This window comes from Zalophus californianus, chromosome 6, assembly GCF_009762305.2.
Source record: "Zalophus californianus isolate mZalCal1 chromosome 6, mZalCal1.pri.v2, whole genome shotgun sequence".
Classification (NCBI taxonomy): domain Eukaryota; kingdom Metazoa; phylum Chordata; class Mammalia; order Carnivora; family Otariidae; genus Zalophus; species Zalophus californianus.
This window is the reverse complement of record NC_045600.1, coordinates 145,193,068-145,205,433: the sequence shown is the minus strand read 5'-3', so window position 1 is coordinate 145,205,433 and position 12,366 is coordinate 145,193,068. Positions and strand designations below refer to the sequence as shown.

The 12,366-nt window shown below is 56.6% G+C and overlaps 1 protein-coding gene across 4 annotated transcripts in view; it reads right to left on the bottom strand.

Moving 5' to 3' along the window:
• Positions 1-11,035, bottom strand: part of CTXND1 (cortexin domain containing 1) — a 54,228-nt gene extending 43,193 nt beyond the window's left edge. For all 4 annotated transcript variants that reach the window (XM_027571120.2, XM_027571119.2, XM_027571123.2 and 1 more), the window contains exon 1: positions 10,937-11,035. The gene's annotated coding sequence lies outside the window, so the exon portion shown is untranslated. The remainder of the gene's footprint in view (positions 1-10,936) is intronic.
• Between the last annotated feature and the right edge of the window lie 1,331 nt (positions 11,036-12,366).

Sequence of the window (12,366 nt, the reverse complement as noted above, 5' to 3'; positions counted from 1 at the left end):
GGACGTTCAGACAGCCAGCGCTGACCCTCTCCCTGGAAGCCCCGGCTTGGGGAAGGCGGGGCACAAACACAAAGTCAATTCTTCCCCACCTGCTAGTGAAGAACCCAGGCAGGCAACATGGTCCGCACGCCTTTCTCCGGCGTGGCTTCGTGGTCTGACTCTTTCACTGCCGCGGCCGGGTTTTCATTCCCGTGAGCACCCCTGTGGGGCTCTGCTGTTTTACAGACGAGACATGGGAGGGAGGACTGGGGAGGCCTCGGCCAGCCCACTGCACATCACCCAGGGGGAGAGGGCTCGGGGGCCACCCGAAGAGAGGCGGACTGAGGGCTCTGACCGCATCCTGGTCACTCAGGGGCCGTCCCCTCTGCAGACTGAGCGCATCATCGTCCCTCGGGGGGCCGTCCCCTCTGCGGAGAGGCAGGAGGTGGGGAGTGGTCCCAAAGTGAGCTCCCACCCTGCAGACATCCTGCACTCCCTGCCTTCGGGCTTGGATTTGGTGGCACACCAAAGGAGGAACTCTCCTGGCCCACAGGGGGCTCATGAGCCTGGGGACGAAGTCAAGCAGGAGGAAGCCTCGGCGCCAAGGTCTCAGAGTCCTGACAGCCTGGGGCCCGCAGGGGAGGCCAGACACGGCCCCCCTGCTTACTCTTCACCAGAACAGCCCGGAACCGTCTGTTCCCTCAGCGGGCCTCCCACACCACCACACGACGATGCGTCTCCTCCAAGGGTCACAAAGCGGGGGTCCTGTGGTAGATTTGGGCAGGTATGTTCTGTTTGGCCTACAGAATGGCTTTCAGTTTAATTTTACTTTAATTTTTAAAACTTGGCCATTTGGCAGATGTTACGTACAATTCGGCATTTCTGCTCCTGCCAGGCCGTCAGAGCCAGAAGCACGGGGCCTCCCTCTCTGCTTGGCAGGTGCAGCTGGAGCTCCGGTGGAGGCCGGTGCCCCCTCGGACGGCTTGTGGGTGTCATCCCCCCGGGCCCTCACGCTCACCGCATCACCTGCCCTGTCTGCATTAGCAGCTCACTGTGCCACCACAGGCGCGTGTCACAGGGCTGCTCGGGGAAGTCAAGAGCCTTGGGCCCGTTGATCTGCGGCCCCATGAACCACGGCTCCCAACTGCCAAACCTCGGATTTCCCTCAACCGCCTCCCCCTCACTCGGGAAGGACGCCGTGCCGAGTGCACCTGCCTCACTGCCCAGAATGGCTGCGGATCACTCGGCCAGCAAGGCCGGGCCCGGGAGCCTCGAGGGTGGCCTCTGCGGCCTGGCTGTTGGGAGCTGAGGTGAACAATCCCAGCCTGCTGGACGCAAAGTCAGACTTGGCCAAGGAATGCTACCAAGACACGTGACCAGCCAGGCACTTCCCTGTGCCCACTGTCACCTTGGCAAGCTCTTCGGAGCAGGCCCAGGGGCCCTGAAAGGCAGGCCTGTGTAGCCACTAGGGGGTGAGTGATGAGGGCTGCAGGTGGGTGGCACGCTGCTCTGGCAGAGTCCCCAGGATGGGGGACAGCGACTGCCGCAAATGCCCTGGGCCAAAGGCCAGGCTATTTGGCATTATCATCTTCCTTCTTTCCCGCAAAAGTCCAGATGGAAAGGCGTCTCTCTCCTTGCCCCCCACGTGTGGGTAGTGCCTCCCAACTGAGCGCCAGGACGACGTGGTCCAGAGTCTCCAACGGAGCTTAGCTCACCGGTCACCGGTGGTTTTCTGTGTGCCTCCATGCACACTGGGGCAGTGACCCCCCTCTCTCAGGGTGGACGGCGTCTGTGGAGCAGGGAACGTGGAGGAGCATCTCTGACAAGTGGACAGAGCGCTGGGTCTGCAGGCCTGCGATGCTCTGTGCCATCTGGAGAGCAGGAGGGTGTGGGGCCCTGGGGGCATCCACCATCAGGCACCGGGCCCAGCCATCCCCACCCCTCAGCCACCTCTGGGTGCCTCTGCGCAGAGCCTGCCACGTGGTCCCTGGCTGGTGTCCTGTCGTCACCGAGTGTGCGGGAGATGAGAGGGGCCATCCAGCCCCTGGTTATTAACTGCCCTTCCCTGTTTAGAGTCCTTGGAAGTGTCAGCTTATTTTCTGCTGAACTGCAAGCAATCTTCTCATATTCTGCTAGCGCTTTCTTTCCTCTGAGCCTAGCAAGCAAATGAACAGACGAGACCCGAGAATTGATGGGCAAAGGCCCATGCTCAGGACAGTGGGGGAAACACTGGTGAAGGATGTGTTGAAATCACAGATGCTCCAATCATCCTTTTATTATTATTACTGATAAACGTGACCATCAGGAGGGGCAGCCTGCAGAGTGTGGACCGTGGGAGGCTGGGCCGGCAGATGCCGCCTCTCAGCTAAGACTGATCAGGCTCCTACACTTGCAGATCCACAACCCCCTGTGTCTTCTAGCAGCCTCCATGGACAGGGAGAGAGGGTAAGGGTGGAGGGCAGGCTTCGGAATCACAGCCCAAATCCTGTTTACTAGCAGTGCAGCTTGGGCGGTTTATTTAACCTGTGGCTCAGTTTCCCCATGGGCAGAACAGGGGTGATGATGAGCACACCGGCCTCCCAGAGTCGGGGGAGGGCCTGCCGTCCCGGAGAGCACAGAGGGGCTAACAGCCTGCCAGCCAGGCTGAAGGGTGAGCCGGCTCCAAGCTCAGGCACTCCCTGCTCCGAACTCACCTGCTCTCCTGGAGATCTGCAGACACTGGCCTTGAGTGTGAAGGATCAGACTTTCCCGGGAGACAAGGCCTGACCATATGCGAAAACAGCGGCCCCAGGGGCCAGCAGGTCTGTTCAGGGTCAGGTCCCCACACGACTAACAGCCCAGGCACCTGCTCCTCCTGCATGCAGCCCCCCTCCCTCTTCCCGCACCTTCCCCTTTAAAACCCTCCAGCTCTGCCTGGACACGAAGATGGTCTTTGCGAGCATCCTGCGGAGGACCCTCGCCGACACCTGCAGGGCGGGCCCGGGCATCAAGGCCCTTCGAGGCTCTGACCCCACCCTGCCTCCTGCTGCCTGTGGGAGCCTGTGTTCCCCTCAAGACTGAAACACGCCACCCCGAGCAGGCTGTTGTGATTTACTCAGAAACCCCCATCACTGCGCCTCTGAATCTGGAGGGTGACTGGGCTCAGCTGGGTGCCTCTCACGGGGGGCTTTGTCCCGGGGACGTGGAGGCTCAAGGGTGGCAGAGGGTCCCAACAGAGCCCAGCCTCGGCTGCGGAGGGCAGAAGCGTCACCACCATCCCCATTCTACCCGTCGAGGCGGCCACAGCCCCAGCTCATGTGGAGGAGCCCTGGATGCCACCTGCAGTAGGGGAGGGTTGAGGACTCCGTCGGTGAGCTTAAAACCACCCCGAGGCTCTGTGCCTCCTTCCCGATTCCCTCCTGCTGCCTGCTCTGCCCGAAACGCCACGCGCTGGCCCCCACCGCGTCAGCCCTGCCCGCCGTCGAAGCCCTCGGCACGCTCCCTGCCCCCAGGCCACCGCTGAGCCCCCTGTGCTCGTGACCACGAGCACGGGGTTTCATCCTCGCGAAGTCCACGGAGGCGGACGAGCAGGTAGACGCAGACCCAGAAAAGGTACACGCAGCGGGGAGAAACTGCAGGAAGCGCGAGAAGGCTCGTTGTGTGCCTGGCGTTGTAGGTAGGTGATATTTTCATTTTTCAGTATTTCCTGAAACTTCTACAAAGTCCATCTATAACTTGAATCATCAAAAAAATATTTTGCTGGGAAGAGTACACTTTAAAAATAGATGGCAAGCGTTTCTTGCCCTGAATCCAAAGCCCTCGGCTATTAAGCTATTCAAATCTTTGTCCTCCAAAGAAGCAACCTGTCTCTAATTCCAAAGTCCACTCTCCATAAAGGGGACAAAAATACCTCACGACGGATCAAAGGCGGACAGAAAGAACCTTTCTGCGGCACAGGTGGAAACTGGAGCAATCCTAGGCTTCTGGTAGTGAGCAGTGAGCGTTAAAAGACGCAGTCGCATCATGCCGAGAAGAGGGTTTCTCTCCGTCCCCGGGGGTTGCCGTGTGTCCTTCCGTGATTCCGCAGGGCCGGCTCAGACAGGACAGTGAGGCTTTGGCTGCTGAGCCGTGGCTCTCGTGGCAAACAGGGAAGGAAGAACTGCTGGGAAGCCCGTTGGGGGAGTTACTGTGCGTCTCTCTGGAGCCTCATGGAGAAACGGGGCTCCCGGCTCTGCCCAGACCCTGCTGGCGGGGGGCCTTCCAGGGCTGCGTCCTTTAAACCAGGCAAGTGTGCGGACTGCGCTCCCCTCTCCAGGCAGGGCTGGTCATCCCCGAACTTCAGCTTCTCGAGTTCAGTGTGCCTCATCAGGTCGGGCCAAGCTTGTTCAAGAACGTGCACAGCCAGCTCTGTGCTGGGCAGGTCTGGGTCCGGGCTGCCAGGCTGGCTTCTGAATGTGCCTTTTGTAACGAGCTTCCAGAGCATTCCTGCAGTGGAAGTTCTGCTCTATCGTCAGATCCGGGCTCCACACACGCTTCTCCAGACTTGCTGCGTGACCACACGGCACTCAGGAGTTTTATATATTCTCCGTAAGCTCTTCCCACAATTTAGGGGGTCAGCACTCATACGTCCATTTGCCTGGGAGAACTCGGAGCTCGGAGCAGTGGGGGGGCGGTTCTCGCTGGTCCCATGGCTGTAAGTGGCGGGGTCAAGATCTGGCTCCAGAGGCCCTCGTGTTCCCCTGGGAGAGTAGCTCGAGTGTTCTGTGATCTGTGACTTGGACCAGCTGAGGTACTGATGACTGGGTCACCGTCTCTCCCGCCTTCCGCCGTCCGGCCCCATTCCACATGCGGGAAGACCTTTCCTTAAACTGTCCCTCATCCCCCACCACCTCTGCTTCTGAGACACCTGCAAGTTCTCTCCTCGGAGTCACAGGTGGGGGAACACCTGCTCTGAGGTGGGGGGACCGTGGGGGTGGGTGGGGTGCATTGGGAAGAGGGAAGTCAACTCTGGACAGCAGTCTGGCCCCTGAGACCGTGCAAATCCACTCTCCCCACATGAACGTAGACACCCCGTATCTAAGGAGCATTCTCAGAAATCACACACATTGCTGAACACAAAGACAATTTCAGGAGAGTTAAATGTCACTGGGCACACGTACTGATGAACAGTAATGTCCTTGCTCCTCTGGAGACGTGGCCTCTGGGAAGAGGCAGGATTTTCAAAGTTCAGTTTACCAAAACTGGCGACATTTCTCTATTCTTCTGTGGACACCGAGAAGGAATGTAGCAGCATTTTACACAGGATGCAGGGAAGGGGGACACTCGCGGTGACTGCCCATGGGACCGGGGTCACATGCTGGGGGTTGAGTCCAGATGTCTATTTGTCCAGCCCACTGGCCCCCTGAAGGGCACCCCTCTCAAGCATCAGTTAGTAAGAGAGGGAACAGACTACTTCCAAGAGGAGAGGAGGCTGAACAGCCATACTACTGAGCCACACTAGTGATGGAGGTCCCTTCCAGGGACCTGGTGCTATGGCTGTCCCCAGGCTGTCCCCAGGCTGTCCCCAGGCGTGGGCCTTCACTGCCGTGCCAGCTTGGACAGCACCCTGTCAGCTACAAACAGGCCAAGTTCAAGTCCCATTCCGTCAGTTGTTGTGGACTTACTGGTGGCCCCTGCCCCCCATATTCATATGCTCAACTCCTAGCCCTAGCATCTCAGAACGTGACTGTATTTGGAGAACAGTCTCCAGATGTATTTGGTCTTTTACTTTTTTTTTTTTTTAAGTAGGTTCCACGTCCAGCGTAGAGCCCAATGGTGGGGCTAACTCAGGACCCTGAGATGGAGACCTGAGCTGAGATCAAGAGCCGGACACTTCACCGACGGAGCCCCCCAGACGCCCCCAGAGAAGGGTCTTTTAAAGAGGTGATTAGGGTAAAATGAAGTCAGATGGGTGGGCCCTAACCTCAGACGACTGACGGGGACCCATGTAAGAAGAGATGAGGACGCGCACGTGCACAGAGGAGGGACCCTGGGAGGATGGGGGAGGGGAGACCAAGGCGAGGGGCCGCAGAACAAACCAGCCCTGCCGACACCTCGATCCTGGACTTGTAGCTTCCAGGACCGTCAGAAGGTACGTCCCTGGGTGGCAGCCCCCAGTCTGGGGCGGCCCCGGAGGCTAATACAGCGTCCTGGTTGTACGAGCTACACCTGGGGCGGCACAGATGGGGCCCCCGAGGCCCAGCAGCAGCACAGCATCGGGACTCCCTGCAGGTGCATGACACACCGTCTTGGTGAGTGTGGGGGCTGGGCTGCACACGGGGAGTCCTTGTCAATGCCCCTATGGCTAGCGGAGGGGCACAGGGGAAAGGTGAGGGGGCTGTCACCTTCCCCCTCACTGCCTCATTGCCTACAGTCCCAACTCGATGCCATTTCATGAGCCGGCCCCAGGTAATTGTTGAGAAAGGTTCTGAGGCCCCATTCCGGCTCTGTGGGAAAGAACGTCATGATGGATGAGCAGTCTGCTCTGGGCAAGGGAAGGAGGCATGACAGAGTGTGCCATAAATCTGCAGTCTTCTAGAACACAGGGAGCTCCACCTGAGCCAAGGAGAAGTCAGGGTGGCCGGAGGGAGCTGGGTATGATTTCAAGCCCAAACAGCCCCAGGCTGCTATTGGCCACCAACGCCGACCCCTGGACGGCAAACAGAGGTCATCATGACCACTACCTCTGGTTAACTCATCGTGGCCACCCGAGCCTGCAAACATACATCCCTATTCCTGTCCGTGGAAAGAACTGTAGTTCAGTCCCCACCGCTCCCGGCCTGGATTGCAGGAGGGGTGGCATGATCCTTTCCGACCCTGTTGCAATCTGTAGGGTGAACTCCGGGGTGTCTGTCATCCCAAGGACATGGATGAAATGCCATTTTGGGGTCCATGAGTTCCATGGGGCCAAGGGGCAAGGAGATGGATCTTTTAGAAGAAGGACAGACGGCCGAGGGCTCGGCCTCCCTCCCTGGGGCATGCATACCCTGAGCAGGCTGCAGTGTGGTCCAGGGGTCAAGGGCACTGCCTCCCAGAGTGGTGCTGGGCTTCTTTTCCTCCTCCCTCCTCCCTTCCTCTCTTCTTTTTCCTTCCTTCCTTCCTTCCTTCCTTCCTTTATTGGTTGGGGAGCGCCAGAAGGATAGAGAATCTTAAGCAGACTCCACACCCAGCACAGAGCCTGACTCGGGGCTCGATCTGACAGCCCTGAGATCATGACCTGAGCCAAAATCAAGAGTTGGATGCTTAACCAACTGAGCCACGTGGGCGCCCCTGGGCTGCCTGGCTTTATATTAAGCAAAGATAAATTATGGAGTAGAACAAAACAAATTTTTAATTGAAAAATAAAGAATTTTTTAAATTTGAAACATAAAAAAATAGAGTGTAGCCCCATAAACCGAACATGAAATGTGTGCCTTGAGACCCTTTACTGAGGCCCCAGGGGCACATTCCTTTTGGGGTCATTGGTGGTTTTCAGCGGGAAAGTGGAAGGAGCTCTAGTCTAAGTGTGAACGTGCCAGGTCTCTTCCTCCCTTGGTCTGTGCCTGTCCTTGCCATCGGGACGGTAAAAATGTGAAGGTCAAGGTGACGGTGTGGGCCCAGAGGAGAGGGCTGGGGAGGCGCCTGTTCTGTTTTCAGGCTGCACCGTAAGCGAGAGGCAAGGACAGTCCTGGGCGGCGTCCGGGCAGGACAGGACTGCAGGGGTGAGGCGGAACCACAAACACGCTCAGGGGGGGCTCATGCTCGTGCAAACCCCTCTGTGCCACAGGGGCCCCAAGGGAGCGAGTGGCTCAGGGGGTGAGGGGAGGCTGGGGATTCTGGGATTAGGAATCCCAACCTCATCTCTTCCATGGAGGACAGTGTCCTTCTATGTTTCCCTTGAAATAAGTTCCCTGAGGGGGTCTCTGCCTGGAAGGGCTTGAAACATCCTTGACCTTGGGGGCACAGCAAGGACCTCTCCAGAAATGTCCAGCCATCAGGGCACGTGTTGAAGAGAACGCAGAGGAATCTCCACTGAGCTCTGATGTCCACGGTGGAGACAGCGCAGACCGTGGAAAGGCAGGTTCACAGGACTTCCTTTCCAAAGCACCAGCTACGTCCTCAACGATGATTCCCACAATAACCCAGCAAAGAAGGCAACGGCGTCCTAAGTTTACAAACGGGAAGACTGAGTCTCAGAAGGAGTTAGAAGCTTCCGTGCAACAACCAGCCATGATAGAGACCAGTCACAGAGGGACCTCGCCTGCGGCCTCTGTACGCATTAGCTGATTTCACTTCACCCTCACAAAGTGCAACTGGCAATCACAGCTAAGGGCAAATACCCTTTTGTGTGTTGAGTGCAGACTCTCCATCAGGGATGTCCTCCTCCCGGGACAGGTGCAGCGCTGGTGAGAAGAGCCCAGGCTTCACGGCCAGAGGAGCCCGGTTGGGAATACCAGCTCTCCTCCCCTGAACCGACATGGGTAAGTTGAGTCGCCCCTGTGCTCCCAGGAGAATTGCCCCCTGGGAATTAGATGCCAACAGCGCTTAGCATGCAGTAGGTATTCACAAGTGAAACTGACTTTCAGATACCAGTTCTCCTGGGTTTTACAAACGAGAGACTGACGCTCAAAAGGCAACTTGCTTACAGTCACCTGACCAAGGCAGAGCCCACAGCAAATGCTGACCTGTCGGATGCAAGCGTTGGGATTCTTTCTTCCCTGCGAAGACACCGGAGAACGGACGTTCGCGGGGCTGATCCTGAGTCGTCAGGAAATGTCTGGATGCCCATGAGCCAGCTCTCGGATTGTAGGAAGCACGTAATGCACTTTAGGAATATTTTCTTCCAAAACCATTGGAGTAGTTGAAAATGTTGTCACTTCCAATGTTCATGGGAACCTCAGTCAGCTCAAGAATTCATGGACATGGACCCGTTCCAGAGCCTTTGACACCAAAATTCATTCATTATGGTCTTCCTTCATACCAGAACTTATTAGAAGCATTAGCCTCAGAGTCTTGGAACCTTGTCAATTTTATAAACACTGTTCTTTCTAGCGTGGCTGGACAGGAGAATTTAAGGACATTGTCCTTGATACCACAACCACCATTTTCCACTTCAATCATGGAAACACGGTTGAATTTGAGAGATACTGTGCACAAACCACCTTAGCAGCTTTTGAGTCTGTGCTATGGTAGTGTAATCCGGTTGTGTAAATATTTGTTGGAGAAAGATTAACTAGCAAGGCAGTCTATTCAGAATGGCTGCCTCCCTCATTAGCCCAGGAAGGAAATAAACTGGAAAGATGAGCCGTTCAATATATGACAACTTATAAGCAGTCACTAAACATCTAGACAAACTACTTTTCTTCCAAGCTAATTAAGGTTCATACTATTGAAAAAAAAAGTCTTTATTTCACCGTAACCTTGTTCCATGTAAATTTTCATTTTAAATATCTAACGCCCAGAAGTTTGCTACAATTTTCCAAAGTCATTTGACTTCAGAGACACCTCATACTTCATGCATTCATTGCTTGCATGTTGTTCATAAATAATAAATACAGCCGAAAAGAAGTGATTGGGGGAATTAATCGTCCAAGACAGGAGCATATTAATGCAAACATTACACTGAATAAATGAACAGCCTACCTTCAATTTCTCTTTTAGATAAATGTGAAGTTACCAGTTTCAGAGCAGTTTTCCAGAGAGAAGTGTTTGCTTGCACAACTTCCCTCCTAGTGGGTCCTCAAAGCTGGGTCTTATGTTGAGCCATCCCTGAAAATGGAACCTTCACCCAACTCCAAGTTGTAAGTCACATCTAAGGCCTTGGATGTTTGGCTTTATGATGGCCTAAGGCCTTTCTGCAGGTTTTCGAGGACCACACATCAGGTTAGTACAATTCCTCTCAAGGGGAGCCTTCAGGAGGCAGAAGGACAGGAAGAGAACTTGAGCCCCCCGGCCCCCAGGCATAGACCCCCTAATCCACTGGACACAGATGTGACATAAAAGAGTAAGACTGCATCGCACTGCCAAGCCAGATACTCTGGTCCTCTGGCTGGACTCCGGGGAGGCTCAGGGAGACCCACCTAAGGATTGAGCTGATGCAGACTTGGATTGGAGCAGAACCTTTCCCAGCGAGGCCTGCTTGGACTTATCTCTGGGTCCAAAGCCACATTGTGACCTTACTGAGAATCTAGCGAGAAGGTGCATCCCCGTGGTCCTTCCTGACAGTCTCTCCCTTCCAGAACATTCCCTGTGGGCACTAGAGACTCTCTTACAGAATTCAGTTCCATAATGCATTCCCCAGAATACCTCCCAGAGGCATTCTCCGCACTGATAACAGGGAAAAGATTTGAAAGATGGCGTTAGGCTTTTCGCTGTAGATCAGGACAAAATCCCACTGAGACTTGACCTTTTAAAAAAGCTGCCACCAACAGAACTTTTCCCAGAAGTTACATCAATTGTGACCTTCGTCAGCGACACTGAGCAAGATCTCTTCCCGGTGACTGTCAGCCACAAGCAGGGACCAGATTTTAGGCACAGAACTTGATGAGAAGGAATTTGTAACTTTGATTCGGTTTCACTCACACTCCCTCCCGCCCCCTGCCCCGGGAAAAAGGGCCGAGGACCCCCTTGCGGAGGAAGGGGCGGCTCGGTCCGGGTGGGAGGGGGGCGCCCGGGCACCGCGCAAGCTCCCCGCTCCGGAGCCCCGAGCCCGCAGCCTCACCGGCGACCGCGGCTCCCCGGGCACCGCGCCCCGGGGCCTCCCTGCCCGCCGACCGCCGCGCACCCCGGGCTCAGAGGCCGGGCGAGGGGTCCCGGGCCCCGGCGGCGGCGCGCGGCTGGACCCCAGCGTGCGGACCCGCGCTCGCGGCCGGCGGGCTGGCTCCGGGGCCCGGCCGGGACGCCCCGGCTCACGGCGCGGACGCCGCGGCGGCGGGTCCCGGGGAGCTCCGGCGCTCCTTACCTGGCCAGGCGGTCCCGTGCGCTCGCGGGTCCTGGGCCGGCGGGGCGCCCGCTGCGGGGCTGGGGCGCGGGGCGCAGCCCAGGCCCGGCTCGGCGGGCGGCGGGCGGCGGGCGGCTGCGGCTGAGTCAGCGCCCGGGCGGAGCGGGCGAGCCCGGCCCGGCCGCCGACAGGGGCTGTGAGCGGAGTCGCGGGCGCCCCGGCGTTTTAAAGGCGAGGCAGCTGGATGCCGTTCAAGCGGAAACGCAGGGCGAAACTTCACCCGCTGCCGGCGCGGGGAGGGGGCGCCGGGAGGGGGGGCGGGAGGGGGTGGTGCAGGGAGGGGGCACCCGGCGCGGGGAGCGGGCGCGCGGGCAGTGGGCGCGGGGAGGGGGGCGGGGAGGGGGCGTCGAGGGGTTGGCAGGCGGCGGGCAGGGGGCTTGGGGAGGGGGCGGCGGGTCCCTGGCAGGTGCGCCGCCGAGCCACCGCTCTTCCAACGCGCTGCCTTCAAGAGGTTCGCTTGGCGGGGACGCCGGTGTCTCCGGCAGCGTCCGCCTGCATCAGGCTTCATAGCGAGAAGAACGTTTCCATCAAAGTTGGGAGGGAGACCCGGGCCGGTTTGCAAAGTCCGGTCAATGCAATTAGACAACAGAAGAAAAATGGTGTGAAAGCCTCAGGTTGTGTCTTGTAAAGCCAAAATCTTTTTTTTTTTTTTTTTTTTTTGCCTTTTTTAAAACTGGAAAGCAGGGAAAACGATTGCTATTTGCAGTGCATGGGATGGTCCAGCTGGAAAATCCAAACTGCAGATCGAAATAGTAGCCTTTTCAACGAACTGGCCTGCTGTCAAACGAACATACCAGATTAGCAGTGTTTTTGGGCGCTTACTAACCGTAGCAAATGGAAATGGAGAATCCCATCCTCACTAATAGCAAAACCATAAATAGCTGGGAATATAAACGTATAAGGGAATATGGTCTACTTTGTAAGAAAAAAAAAGAAAGAAAGAAAACACCTGTTCTTTACTGGGGGACTAAAGAAACTTGAATCTATTAGGACACAATCCTTACTCTTGGACAAGAAGTGAACATAGTAAACTTATCACATGGTCTTGGTAAATTCGATACAATCTCCTTCCAATTCCAGGTAGAATTTTGTTTTCAACTTGAGGTAGTGATTCTAGGTCTCATGTGGAAGTATAAAGAGAGAAGGGTCAATGGCAAGGTTGATAAAGAAGAGCAGGAGGGCCACCAGGGATGAGATCATGAAAGAACGCGCCCTCGTGAATGAATAAATACAACAGAGCGACTCAGGGCTTACTGTTCAAGGAAGAGCTTCACATGCACGAATGTCTGTGGAACCTCACAACCCTGTGAGGCAGACCCCCGTCTTGCTGTCACCTTCAGGTAAGGGAATGCAGGCCCCGAGGGCAAATATCCCCCATGAGGTCACACAGC